The sequence below is a fragment of the Stegastes partitus genome, unplaced genomic scaffold (assembly GCF_000690725.1).
Source record: "Stegastes partitus isolate 25-593 unplaced genomic scaffold, Stegastes_partitus-1.0.2 Scaffold113, whole genome shotgun sequence".
Classification (NCBI taxonomy): domain Eukaryota; kingdom Metazoa; phylum Chordata; class Actinopteri; family Pomacentridae; genus Stegastes; species Stegastes partitus.
The window spans coordinates 395638-407953 of NW_007577844.1; positions in this window are offsets into that span (position 1 = coordinate 395638).

Here is a 12316-nt window from a genome sequence, read left to right on the forward strand (position 1 = left end):
CAGACGTCCTCAGAATCAGCTTCCTGCCAACACAGCTGAGTTACTCTGATACTACAACTTGCCATCGTGTGGTTTTACCGGGTCTGAGCAGACTGGTAGGTGAGCTGGTGTGCTCAAGCTGCTGTGAATGGAGCAGGGATGGATGGAGATGGTAGATCTGCACATTCTAGAAGAAGCAATGGTGTAGCGTTATGTCGAAGCCGTTTTAACCCAGAAATTGAACATTTCAATGGAAAAACTTCAACACAAGTAACTTTAATAGACAGAGACGAGATTTTTGGGGTTAAATCAACGATCAAAGAGGCAAAACTGAGGAAGTCAGAACGAAATCTACAACACAGGAGTGTGACACATGGACAGCATAGGATTCAACACTAACACCAGCAATTAGACCGATCCCCTGGTGGCTAGCTTCAGTTTAAATTCTTCTTTCTCCATGTCCACTTCCTGTTTCAACACACAAACTCCTCCAACAGCCAAAGTCAGCTCCATAAACAAATAGTTTTCTGACAAACTTGACTGGCCCACTCACAGGCCTGACCTCAATCCCATCCAGCAGCTCTGAGATGAACTGGAACGCCAACTGTGAGCCGACCCTTATCAGCCGGCATCAGCGCTGGATGTAATGCTCCTGTGACTGAATGGGAGCAAATCCCTGCAGCCAGGTAATAAAATCTGGTGGAAAGCCTGAATCCAAATAAGTGGAGACCTTTACGGCGGCTTATTCCTCTGCAATGACACTTTCAACGCTCGCGTTTGGCGACGCGATGTTGGCGCAATCTGGATCTTATAATCTATAAGAAAGCACAAACAAACAGAAGACAATCCTGCGCTCTGTGAGACGGAGCTAATCTAACAGAGGTAGTGATTACACTTTGTCTTGTACCTACGAGCCACTGACAGAATCTCATCACAAACAATTCAGAACACTAATCAAAAAGCAGACATTTGTTTTAGTTGCTGCGATCGCTGCACAGTAAGCACTTTCTGCAGGCACTAGAACAGGAAGACGCCGAGTTAATAAACCGCTTCAGAAGGTGTAAATCAGATGCAGCAACTTTAAAGCATCATGTTGGTTTTTCAACAACAGCCTCTGAGCTCAGTGAAGCAGCGTTGCCTTTATGTTGAAGATGATTTAAAAACCTAATGCAGCCTCAAGTTTTAAGGTATCTGAGCTGCCCAGACCAGAAACAAACACACCTGACATGGCGTTGTAGGGATTGCTAAGTGAAAATCATCAATGCTTACAATATGACTTTCCATTTCCCTGTTCCTTGTTCTGCAATCATCGACTTGTCAGGCAGAGAAACAGCATCTGTCTGCTGCTTCAAAACATCAGCCGTCAACACGTTTTCTGTTTTCTTGCTTTAATAAAACAGGAAAGTTCTTATTTATGCAAAAAAAATAATAATAATTCTGCACGGACATGATTCCACGTGTCTGTGATCATACATGCCATAAGTTTTAAATCACAACTCCTGTTTAATTCTGTTTATTTCTGTACGCTTTCAAGACCGGCTCCGGGTCGCCGTTGGGATTCTCCTCGCCGCTGCATTTTTAGACGCTAAGTGTTGATGGTGTTTTGCGTGGAGCAGAAGCCATGGTTACACATTCTATTTCAAGATCATTTATGCCCGAGATGAGCAACAGGAGTGTTTAATTTTAACTATTTTTTTATTAAAACATCAAAAAATATGATGTTTCGCCCTCAAACATCATCCACGGTCAACATAAAAACTGATATCAGATTAATTACCATCGTGTAAGAGTGAAATGTAACGGTGGCTGGCATTGTTGTTGCTCATATAACCACAGTTTCTAAAGAAGATGAAGGTCCTACTGGTCAGAGGAGGACCATCAATGAGGAAACCAGTATGAGAGACGTAGAGCTACACACCAGCCTGAGAGCAACACAGCTGCTGCAGTCAAAGCAGGAAGCAAAAAACTGAGCAGTCAAGTTAATGGGCTTATCAATATCATCGCTCTGTAATTAAAGCAGGAGTAGATGTGACTGTAATTACTACTGTGTGTTCCATTTAATGCGATGCTTACATGTAGCCTCGTCCTGGCGTGTGCACCAGCCGTCTCCTCTCACCGCCGCTTTGTTCCTGAAAGCAAGTGAAGAGCAAAAATAAAAACTTCATTCAAAGGCAACACGTACAAGAGCCTCTGATCTACGATTATATCACCACAGAAAGGCCTTTATGCTAATAAGATTCCCTCTGGTCAACACAAACAATAAAAGAAAGAGAATCTATATTTCTCATATCTAAAAAAAACCTTCCTCAGAGACCCTCTTATTATCCATGCACTGCTCTTCATCAGGTATTCCAGGAATGGTGATGCCATTTTCTAAGAGGCCTGATTAGTGCGTGGGCGTCATCAGTTCTACACATGGTGCTCTGCAGCAGGTCGCTGTCCAGCAGTAGTCACCACGCTGGGAGGTGAAGCCCAGGGTCAGGTCTGGACTTAACTCACTGACCTCTGGATGCATCTCACCGCTCACAGCCCTGAACACGCGAGCTGTTGTTCTACTTTCTGTTTTTATTTTTTTAAATAAATGATGCTGTTGTTTCATGCGTTTGTTTTGGGTTCCTCTGCTGTGACCCCACAAACGGAGGTAGAGGCAGAAGCATCCCTCCAGCGAGCTGTAACCCCACCGGAGGACCAGAGCGTGAAACAAGTCTAATAGAAAAGCTTGAAACCTACAAATTGCAGTATCTGGAAATGCACAGGCAATTTTAAATGTTTTTCATGTACTCAGGACTCAGAGTGCTTTGGGATTTTATTTCTTGTTTGCATTTGTTGTGGTCCTTGACTCCAAAGAGCACCATTGTGCACTCAGTGCGACTTTTTCAATTACTTTTTTAAAATTACCTTTACTTACTGAGTGCAGAGATGCACTCTGGTTTTCTCCTTTTCTGCTCAGCAAATTACTTCTCAGGGATGAAACACAAGCGTGTTTCCAGCTGTGCCGTGCACAGACGACACCTGGAAACAACTTTTTCTCTCTTCTGCACAGTTTGAACAGCAGCAGGGTTTTCGTGGGTCGTCACACCGCCGCCGACGGACCAGAGCAGGCGACACGACGGGCGACGGCGAGTGGAAGGGTTTTTGTTTTTCATGGATCAGGCTTCAGGTCCACTGAGCGTCAGCACTTTGAGTTTCTAATTAAGTACAGAAGAGACAATGCAGCTGTCAGGACGGACACGGCGTACCAGGATTGTTCTACACTCGCAGCACAAGCCTGAAATAGATCGTTAATCAGAAAGTTCCCTCAGTAGAAGCGTTCTGTTGTAATGCCGCTTTTTAATTATTTATTTTTCATCCATGCTAATTGAGATCTTCAAACAAGCATTAAAACAGCTTTAAAGTTCTATTTATGGGCTCATTCTGCTTTTATTTATTTGGGCTGTACATACACTCTCCTACACCTGCTTCATGTGGAGGCAGCGCAGCAGTTTGTGAAGCTGAAAGCACAGCGTTCTCCTCCAGAACGTCTCCTGGGCGTTCTCTGTCGCCTCTACTCTCCGTCCTGGTTCGTTCTCTCGCTGTGATGAAGTGACAGGTTCACCTCTTTTCCTTTTTAGTTCCTCCCGTTGCTGACAGAGCAGCTCCAGTCGACAGGACTGATTAGATTCTGGCAGACTGGAAAAAAGAGCTCAATTATAGCGCCGCTAATTCCTGAAATAAGTGATTTAATGACAGAGAAGAATAATACCAACGCTGTCAATATGTAAAACTACATCCTCACTAATACACTGAATACTTCCACTGAAACTGTGTGCATGATGAATGAGTCGAGGAGGAAGGAGATACGAGAGAAAGCGATTGTTTAGGCGACGTGTGTGTGTGTGTGTGTGTGTGTGTGTGTGTGTGTGTGTGTGTGTGTGTCTGTTCTGGTTTTGTATGCAGGGATGGACTGAGTGGACTGATTAGCGGCGGCATCTCGTGCCAAGCTGCTTCTTAGTTGTGCTGATTTCACACAGCGATCTGTATTCATGTGTGCATGGACAAACTGGAGGATGAGTGGTGGCTTCATATGGGCTCCATATCTCCTCCTCAGCGTTCAGGCCTCACTGAGCTATCTTCTGTCTCCCCGCTCTTCCTTCCCTTTGCTGTTCCAGTTCAATATTGTGGGAGATAACATTTCAAAACTCTCATTTTGTCTTTCTTTTGTGTTTGGATTCCAGACTAAAAGCAGCACAATGTTGTTTTTGGGGGTTTTTAATGGCGGTGCGCCCGCTGTGGAGGAACCGTCTGACTGGGAATAATAACCAAATGACTGTACGGCGGAGTGAAAGCAAACTGCTGTGCATTACACATGATCATCGGGCTCACGGCCCCTTTCTCCTCTCTGCTCAATTATGGGCCTCGTTTCTGAGGCTGGTCGGGGAAAGGAAAATATATTAGGTCTGAAAATGTCTGAGCGTGTCTTCAGATCTGACTGATTTCATTTTGAACACCGGCTGGACGCTAACATGTATGTTTGGGCTGGTTTGTAGGAGAACTGTAGTGTTGTGATTATTTGTTAAAAAATAAATGGTCCAGACCCCACAAGACACGATTACAGCAGCACAGAAGCATGCTCGTCTCGTTATGACATGAATAAAGACATGAAATAAAGTCGTTGTTGATCCTCCCATTGTTCCAGCCAAAGAAGCTGCTGTTTCTTTATATACACCGTTTTTAATTTATTTTTTTTACATTTTAATCCCCGTGTTTGTTCAGCTACTAAACATTTGGATTGTATAGATTTAAGAGGTTGTGTACCCACTAGGAAAGTTAATAATATGCTGTTAGACACCCAATCAATTAACTGAAGTTGTAATTAACTGACTGAGACAATCATTTGACATAAACAGTGATATAGACACAGGCCATGTGTGTGTCTGGATGAGGAGAAAGTTAGCACGAAACACAACAACCCCAAACAACAAAAAAACAACAACAGAGCGAGCCCTTCTCCCATTGGTCACCACAGCCTCAGGCAGGAGAGGCCGTTCATTTCCCCATTGGTCAGTTTTGATAACACGCCCACTGTCAGTCAAGTCAACGACCCCATGTATGAACTTTTCTGGCCATCACAGCTGCTCATTTCTTCTACACAGCACCCATACATCCAACACTAACCCAGTGATGATGGCACGAGCCTTAATGCTTGCTCACATTTGTTAGCATGGAACCATGACCAGCATCTGAGAAACGAACCCGCTCAGCAGGACACAGCAGAAGAGCAGCAGCTACAGGCTCACCGACGACACAGATATTAACACGACAATTAGCATTTAGCTGCCGGCAGCTTCTATCAAGTGTTTAATAGAATAAAAGATGAAAACAGCTGCAGGCCAGAAAGACTCCAGAATGCTCCGTTACTGCTCATTATCGTTCACTTGATCAGCATTCATCACGCTGCAGATGCTGTCTGACGGTGACCAAGTCGTGCACGCTAACGTCTGACAACAAGAGGAAAACTAACGTACGACGGTGGGCCACATCCACACAGAGCTCTACAGTAGCTGCTCGTAGTTAATTCACTAACAGCCGCCGTAAAGTTTGGCAGGAAGGGAAGAAAAGCTACGACCAAGAAGCTGCTCTGAAGGTTAACAGTTCTGTCAGACACAGTTCAGCTTCCAGACTGTGATGCTGATGCTGAGGATGCTCGTAGAAAAGAGTCCATGCAGATGAAATCATCGTGGCTAAATCTGACCTGAGAACAGCCTCATTTCACTGTTTTCAAAGTACGTTTTGAAAGGTTCCTTCAGTAGACACATGACAGACATGCTGTAATACACTTGAATGGATTTCACCGAATGGAGAAGACCAGCTTGCAAAAGGATCATAAGGTAGCTCCAAACACTGGGTGGTAGATCAGCTTTAGCTCAACAGCCACAGATCCACATTCTGCAGAAAGACACTGAACCTCCGTTCAAATTTTCACACAGTTTGTTTGGTGATGCTCCTGTTGATGTGGATCTCAGCAGAGAAATCAGAAAATATTCACCTTTAATACGACGTTTAAACACTGCAACCTACATTTGTTAATAATCATTCCATCTTATTAGGCTTTAGAAATCTAAATTATTAGCATTTAAAGTAAAAAAAAATGTACAAATCCAGCTCATGTTTCATATGAAGGGAGGACGTCCTGATAACTTTCATTTTAATTTGTGATTCAAAAATAAAGTGACTTAATTGGGAAAAGCAGGAAAAAACATTTTAATTTAGTATTTATTGATTTTTTTTCCTATAAAATCTGATAAATCTGACCATTACCCTTCATATCGTACTGCACCAATAACAAACCACTTCATATTTAGACTTTTATTACTTGGAAACTTGTATTTTCTGAATTAAACTCACCTTTCATTAAACTTTGTGTCAGTAAATCACTTTGATTTCCTGCCAGTTCCTTCAGTTTAAAAATAAATCTGTTTTCTGTTGTGGGTTCCTGTTTATTTTGTTCACTCAGTATGTGCACTAACTACAGCTGTATAATGTTTTGACAAGATAATACATATTTACAGAGTTTAAAGTAAGTTATGTAGACAAATTGTAGAATATTTTGTATTTACTTCCCAGCAAACATAAAACGTTTCTGACAGTTGTTTAAACTCAAAGCCTGACTTCAGGAAACGACTTCGTTAAACTGTCCTCCTGAAGCTCGTTGGCCTGAACTTTGGCATCTTGTTTCTTACAGCACGCTGGAAACACAGGATTCGTGTATTTTCTTTTGGATCATTGATAATCTGCTGATCACCTTCTGACTGAATAATGAGTTCAGGCCTCACCTCCACCAGCTTTTAAACAGTATGAGATGTGAGTGAGGTCCAGACCCGGCTGGACGGGCTGTCAGGACACATCAGGACGTCTCACATGCTAAAGCTGCTTAAATGTGTCTATCAGGGGAAAAAAAAGAAAGAACGGAGAAAAGAAATCCGTAAATGTATTTCAAATCGTCCTCAGGCTAACAAAAGGTTGCATAATGGCGGCTGGGATCCATGTGATGGTGGTTTATTGATAACTCTGTGCTATCGATGAGCATCAGGCGCTGCTGCCGCTGTAACCGGACCTCCCTCGGCGTCGCCGCTGTTTAGCTCATTTGGAAGATATGATGTTTAGAACACAACGGCTAAATGATCAAGCGCTGGTGTTGTGTCCGCCCAGAGGGAGGCATCGAAAGCAGCAGTCGCCGGCTGCATACAATAAGACGACGGCTTCAAACTCTGCATCCAAACAGCACACGGGCCATTAAAGAGCGAGCCGGAGCGCCGCTCCTCCCCGGCACACCGCCGTCGTTTGATTTATTATTCGGCTAAACTCCTCACTGTACGGCGTAGCAGTCGTGCTGATGTGTCCCTGGAGACGCGCCGCAATGAAATGAACTGCCATTGTTTTCTCGCAGAACTGTACAAATTGCCTCATCAGAGCCACAACATGGGTCCTCCACCTCTAACCATTAATCAGTGGGAGAGGCGTCGGCGCCGTAAAACCCGTTTTCTGAGCTGAGAAGAGCATCAGGCTGACAAGTGTTGTTGTTTCCATGTTTAGCTTAAATGAAGTCGTGTTGTCGAGGCCGATTCTACCGACTCCACCCGTCGTCACACGATGTTTTATTCATACTCTATAGGTTTGTGTTGGGCGCAGCAGGGCCTCTGTGTGGGCTAATCCCCGACCTGGGAGTCAAAGACAAAGACACCGAGCTAAGTGTCCCGTATTAGACACGCCGTTGTTCCAAATGACATTCTGCGATGGAAATCTCGCCGCCGCCGCCGCCTTCACCCTAAATATGGAACGGATCCATAAATGAACGGCACCACTTTGGGAATAAATTAGAGGTGCTGCGGGCTGAATTCTAATGACCACGTTAACCTTTGCTAACAAAGTTCCACTGACATTCACTCCTCAAAGAGAGGCGAGGAGAGAGCAGGAGGACCCTCTGTAATTTCCACCGCCGCCCGACTGTTCTTTTTAATAATTCTCCACCCTTGTGTTCACAGTTTTTCATTTCTAATTAGGAGGAGAGTTGTGAGGACAAGACGGCTACATTTCATGAAATTACCAGAAAGATGGATTTAATTCCACTCCGGCGGTGCCATGTGCTACTTTCTGCTCAAGCATGTGCGAGACACTGAACTCTAATTGCGTCCGTCAATGTTTGTGTGGTTGAACACCATAAAGGAGGTTCTGACTCGTCTGCACGGCCTCGAAAGGCTTCTGGAAGGTTCAGACCTGGTTTTAAGGTTCAGGGTGGAATCAGGTTCGTGGATCTTATTGTTATTTTACCCACTAAATATCTCGTCTTGTATCAGGTAGTCGGACCCGATGAGTCGGCGAGCAGCTGGGAGGTTTACGCCTAGATGTCTGTGAAGATCCATCCAGGTCGTGGTTCTTCTTGTGGATTAATCGTAGCAACTGGACTTGCTTGAAGACGTTCCACCTCTCATCCAATCAGCTCTGACTGACGAGTTGGGAGTTCCAGGTATCCTTAAGGAGTCATTAACACCTGAGTTTCAATTGGGGGTTTGTTGCTCCGCCCCCTCGTTATGAGTCGTTAGTGCTCCTCCCGCCACAGTGGGGTTCGTTAGGGTCTTTGTGACTCGGTGTGGATGTGGTTTCATCTTCCTGGAGAGAGATCTTAGGACTGAACTGTAAACAGGTGATGCCTCAGACCTCCACCTCTAATCAGCGATGCTCTTTCCAGTCAGACGGCTTCTTTCAGCCCTCTCTCAAAACATTAATGGATCCTCAAGCAAGTCCAGCTGCTACGATTAATCCACGAGTTTGAGCCTCGATCTGTAAACGTCTCACGTTACTAAACAACCGGAGCAACACCAGCTCAGGCCAAGATCACGACCAGATGTCTTTTTTTAATGTTGGTGGGGATGAAATGGAGTAAATCAGCCTGAGCACAGCCTACAGTTGAGGTTTGGGTTGGGAATGCAACACAAAGACACATCACATTTAGTGAGCCTGGTGCCACATCGGTCCCTCACCAATCACAGGCAGCCATCTCTCACAACCTGTGAGAACACAGGAGCCAGGGTCAGACTTTATCATCAAAACCAGTGACGTCTTTGAAAAAGCCTTTAATGTGAACATGACAGAGCGCTCTGAGGTCCAATCGGTCAGTGTCACACACACCTGGAGGCGACATGACGGGAAAGAAAGAAAAACGTAGGATCAGCATATCACACACTGAAAGCTGACTCCTGTTCTGAGACCCGATGCTTCATGTCTGTGATCACGCTTTATGGCCGAGACACGCTTCTTCAGTCCAACATGTATGATTCAATAACTAGTCCAAACCAATCATCAGTGTGTCTCTGCTGCAGCACAGAGGCTTTACAAAGTGTGTGTTATGCAAAAAGACACAGCAGGATTAGAGCGTCGCTGCTCTTCTCCTGCATGGCCAGTTCACCTGAACACACAACGCTCAGACCGCCGACCAACGAAGCTTCCTGACTGCTGCCTTTGACCTTATGGTAACGTCTGAGTAGACAGCAGATTGACTATTCAGCCCATGAGTAACACCTCTGACCAGGTGGCTGCATGCTAACAGGTGAGACGTCACTTGATTCTGGTACAAAGATGAACACAATAAAAGAGCAAACATCAGTCCTACATCTGTACCAGCTCCTGATCGTAGCTGCTGTCTTACACTTATTCCATACATTTATGGTTGTTTTGAATGTTCTAACCGCTTCAGACAGTCCACTCGTCCCCCAGAGCTGGTGGGAGGCTCTGAGGCCCAGAACATCAAGACATCCAGTGAAGGCAGCATCCATTAAAACTCTACCTGCATTTATTTCTCTTATTAGCTTCCAATTTGGAATAACTCGCATTTTCTTTCCCCAGGAGAAATACACTTATTTGAAAATTGAAAAATGTATTTCAGTCAAGACCACTTTAGTCAATTACGTTATTATTATACATGCACTGATTTGTGTTTGGTGTCTGATGTGGGACCTGCCCTTCCACGTGCATACATAGAAAGCCTAAAGCAGGGACAGCGGCTACAAACAACCCACAAAACAACCGCGCTGTGTGCTGGTTAGCCGATCCTGGGCCTGTCGTCTGAGCTGCTGCTCTGGAAAACCTTCCTGCCCTCCATGACTTACATGGAAAGCCTGAGGCCAGGGGAGCAGCAGCAAGGGAGGGATTTCCACAGCATGAGGAAACACTGAGACCGCTCTCCATAGGACTGTAATGGCATCAGTGGGCCAGCTGGTACCAAACTGGACTCCAGGGCTTGGATTCTGGAGTCCGTGTTAGCGAGCAACGATTGGATGCTGGACAAGGAGCTCTTCCAGGCAGCAGGACAGCAGCCGGGGCTGAAAGGAAAAGAGTTCCCGTGATGGAAACTCAAACGGTTAAAGACTGCTGATGCTGTTAAACTGCCGTGGAGCGTGTGCAGCGACAACCTGGACGCTCTCGTGTGAAGGAGTCTGCAGAGCGACTTGCGTAAGAGGCAGCACAGGTAGGCAGGCTAAAGCAGCTTAAGCAGCATATCCTGTGTGAGATTTGTCAATCGGATGCATATAAGAGCATCAGCCGAGCCAGAAGCTGATGTGGGCTGGCACTGAGATCAGCCGCTACCCGCTAATGTGCTGGGACCGTAGGCTGAGCTCGTCTGCTCTGAATTTTTGATGTAAATATGACTTTTCTGCTGGAAAAATCTCCTTTCGGATGCATTTATTAGACTCCTGATGGTGTGAAATGGCATCAGGAGGAATCAGGAGGAGAAGCGCAGCACTCAGTGAAAACCTCCTTACTGGAGCTCATTTAGGTTTTTATGGAGCAGCCAACTCTGCTCTCGCTGTTTATACCATAACTTTAAAATGCTTCCTCACGTCTGATGTGTTGCCAGTTGGTGATGCTGCTACCTCGTTATATTTGTGAGTCAATGCTCCACATAAACACATATAAACTATACAACCAAGAGCACTTTATGTTTTTCTCATATTAAAAAGTATTCTCTGCATTTTATTTTGGTGTTACTGTGACATGTAGCTGCATATGGCTCAGAGAACATCACTAGCTTCCCTCTGCATTATAAATATTCCTGTTATTCTGTAGTCAAAGACGGCACTTTTCCCACCAGCTTTAATTATTTTTATATTTTAGCTCACCTATACTCAGAAATGATTTGATCTGTGGCATAATGAAACAACTACAGGCTTTAGTCTTTAAAACTTTCTGAAATATTGTCATTTAAACGTCGCCTCAGTTTGCAATGTGCAAAAAACCATCCTACGAGTGGGTCAGTGGGCAACGATGCAAGGCAGATTGGACGTAGTCGGACAGAAACTAGTGATGATTTGAGATGAGATGATGCATCAGTGCTGGTGTTAATACTGATGTTTCTACCAAACGTGTGTGAGTCTGTAAAAACCAAGTTCATTTTCAAAAACATCTTGATCAAGTCAAGAGTTAACTCTTTCTCTGACCCTCTAACTTTTCCAGCCTGATGATTCAGAGCTGTGCCTCTGACAGCAGCTGAAGGACCACTGAAGTGCTTCCTGTCCGTCTCCATCACACCTGCACCGCCGTGGCTCAAGGAGCTCCGACTTCAGACGGAGCCAACGGCTTGAACCGATACGACTCAGAACCACCAGAGTCCTGCACCGCACTAAGATCCACTTCAAGGCATTCTGAAGAAAAAAGAAAATCCCGCTTCACCCTCTCTTTCTAGTCTGGCCCGAGGGTGTCACCGAGCAACTCCTGCCGAACACCTCCACTTCTACAACCGCTCTGAGCCGCTCGCCTCCTTATGAGCATTTTTCTAAATTCTGCCGCGGGGAGAGTTCGGCCTGGAGCCGGAGGTAAAACCAGCTGAAAGCAACACTGAGCTCCAGCAGGTGCAGCCAGCAACACATTTTAAACAGCTCATCGACAGAAAATGGTTTTTAAAAAGTCTGCAGCCTCCCTAATGAGTATTTGCTGTTCTCTTCTGGTTTCTGTCATTGCGACGAGGACCTTGTTGTTGTGGACAAAGCCAGACATTTAATGATGTCAACAGACACTGAGTGATGGGCTTTTTTAATCCTCTACACCATTAATCAAGTCCAAATGAAATGTGTTGTTCAGTTTAAGTGTGCAGGACGACAATGAAAGTTTACTTCTGAGTCGTCGAATGCAACTTTGATTAAACCAAAGAGAGCCCAGCTGAGAGAGACGGTTCTGAACTCGACTTAATCTGCTCCCGCTAAACTCTCTAAGGTTCTTTGTGTGAGCCTCAGTGTCTAACTCGGCTGCCAATCCAGCGACAATCCCTCTCACAGAGAGCATTTCATATCAAAGAGCCATTCCCCAG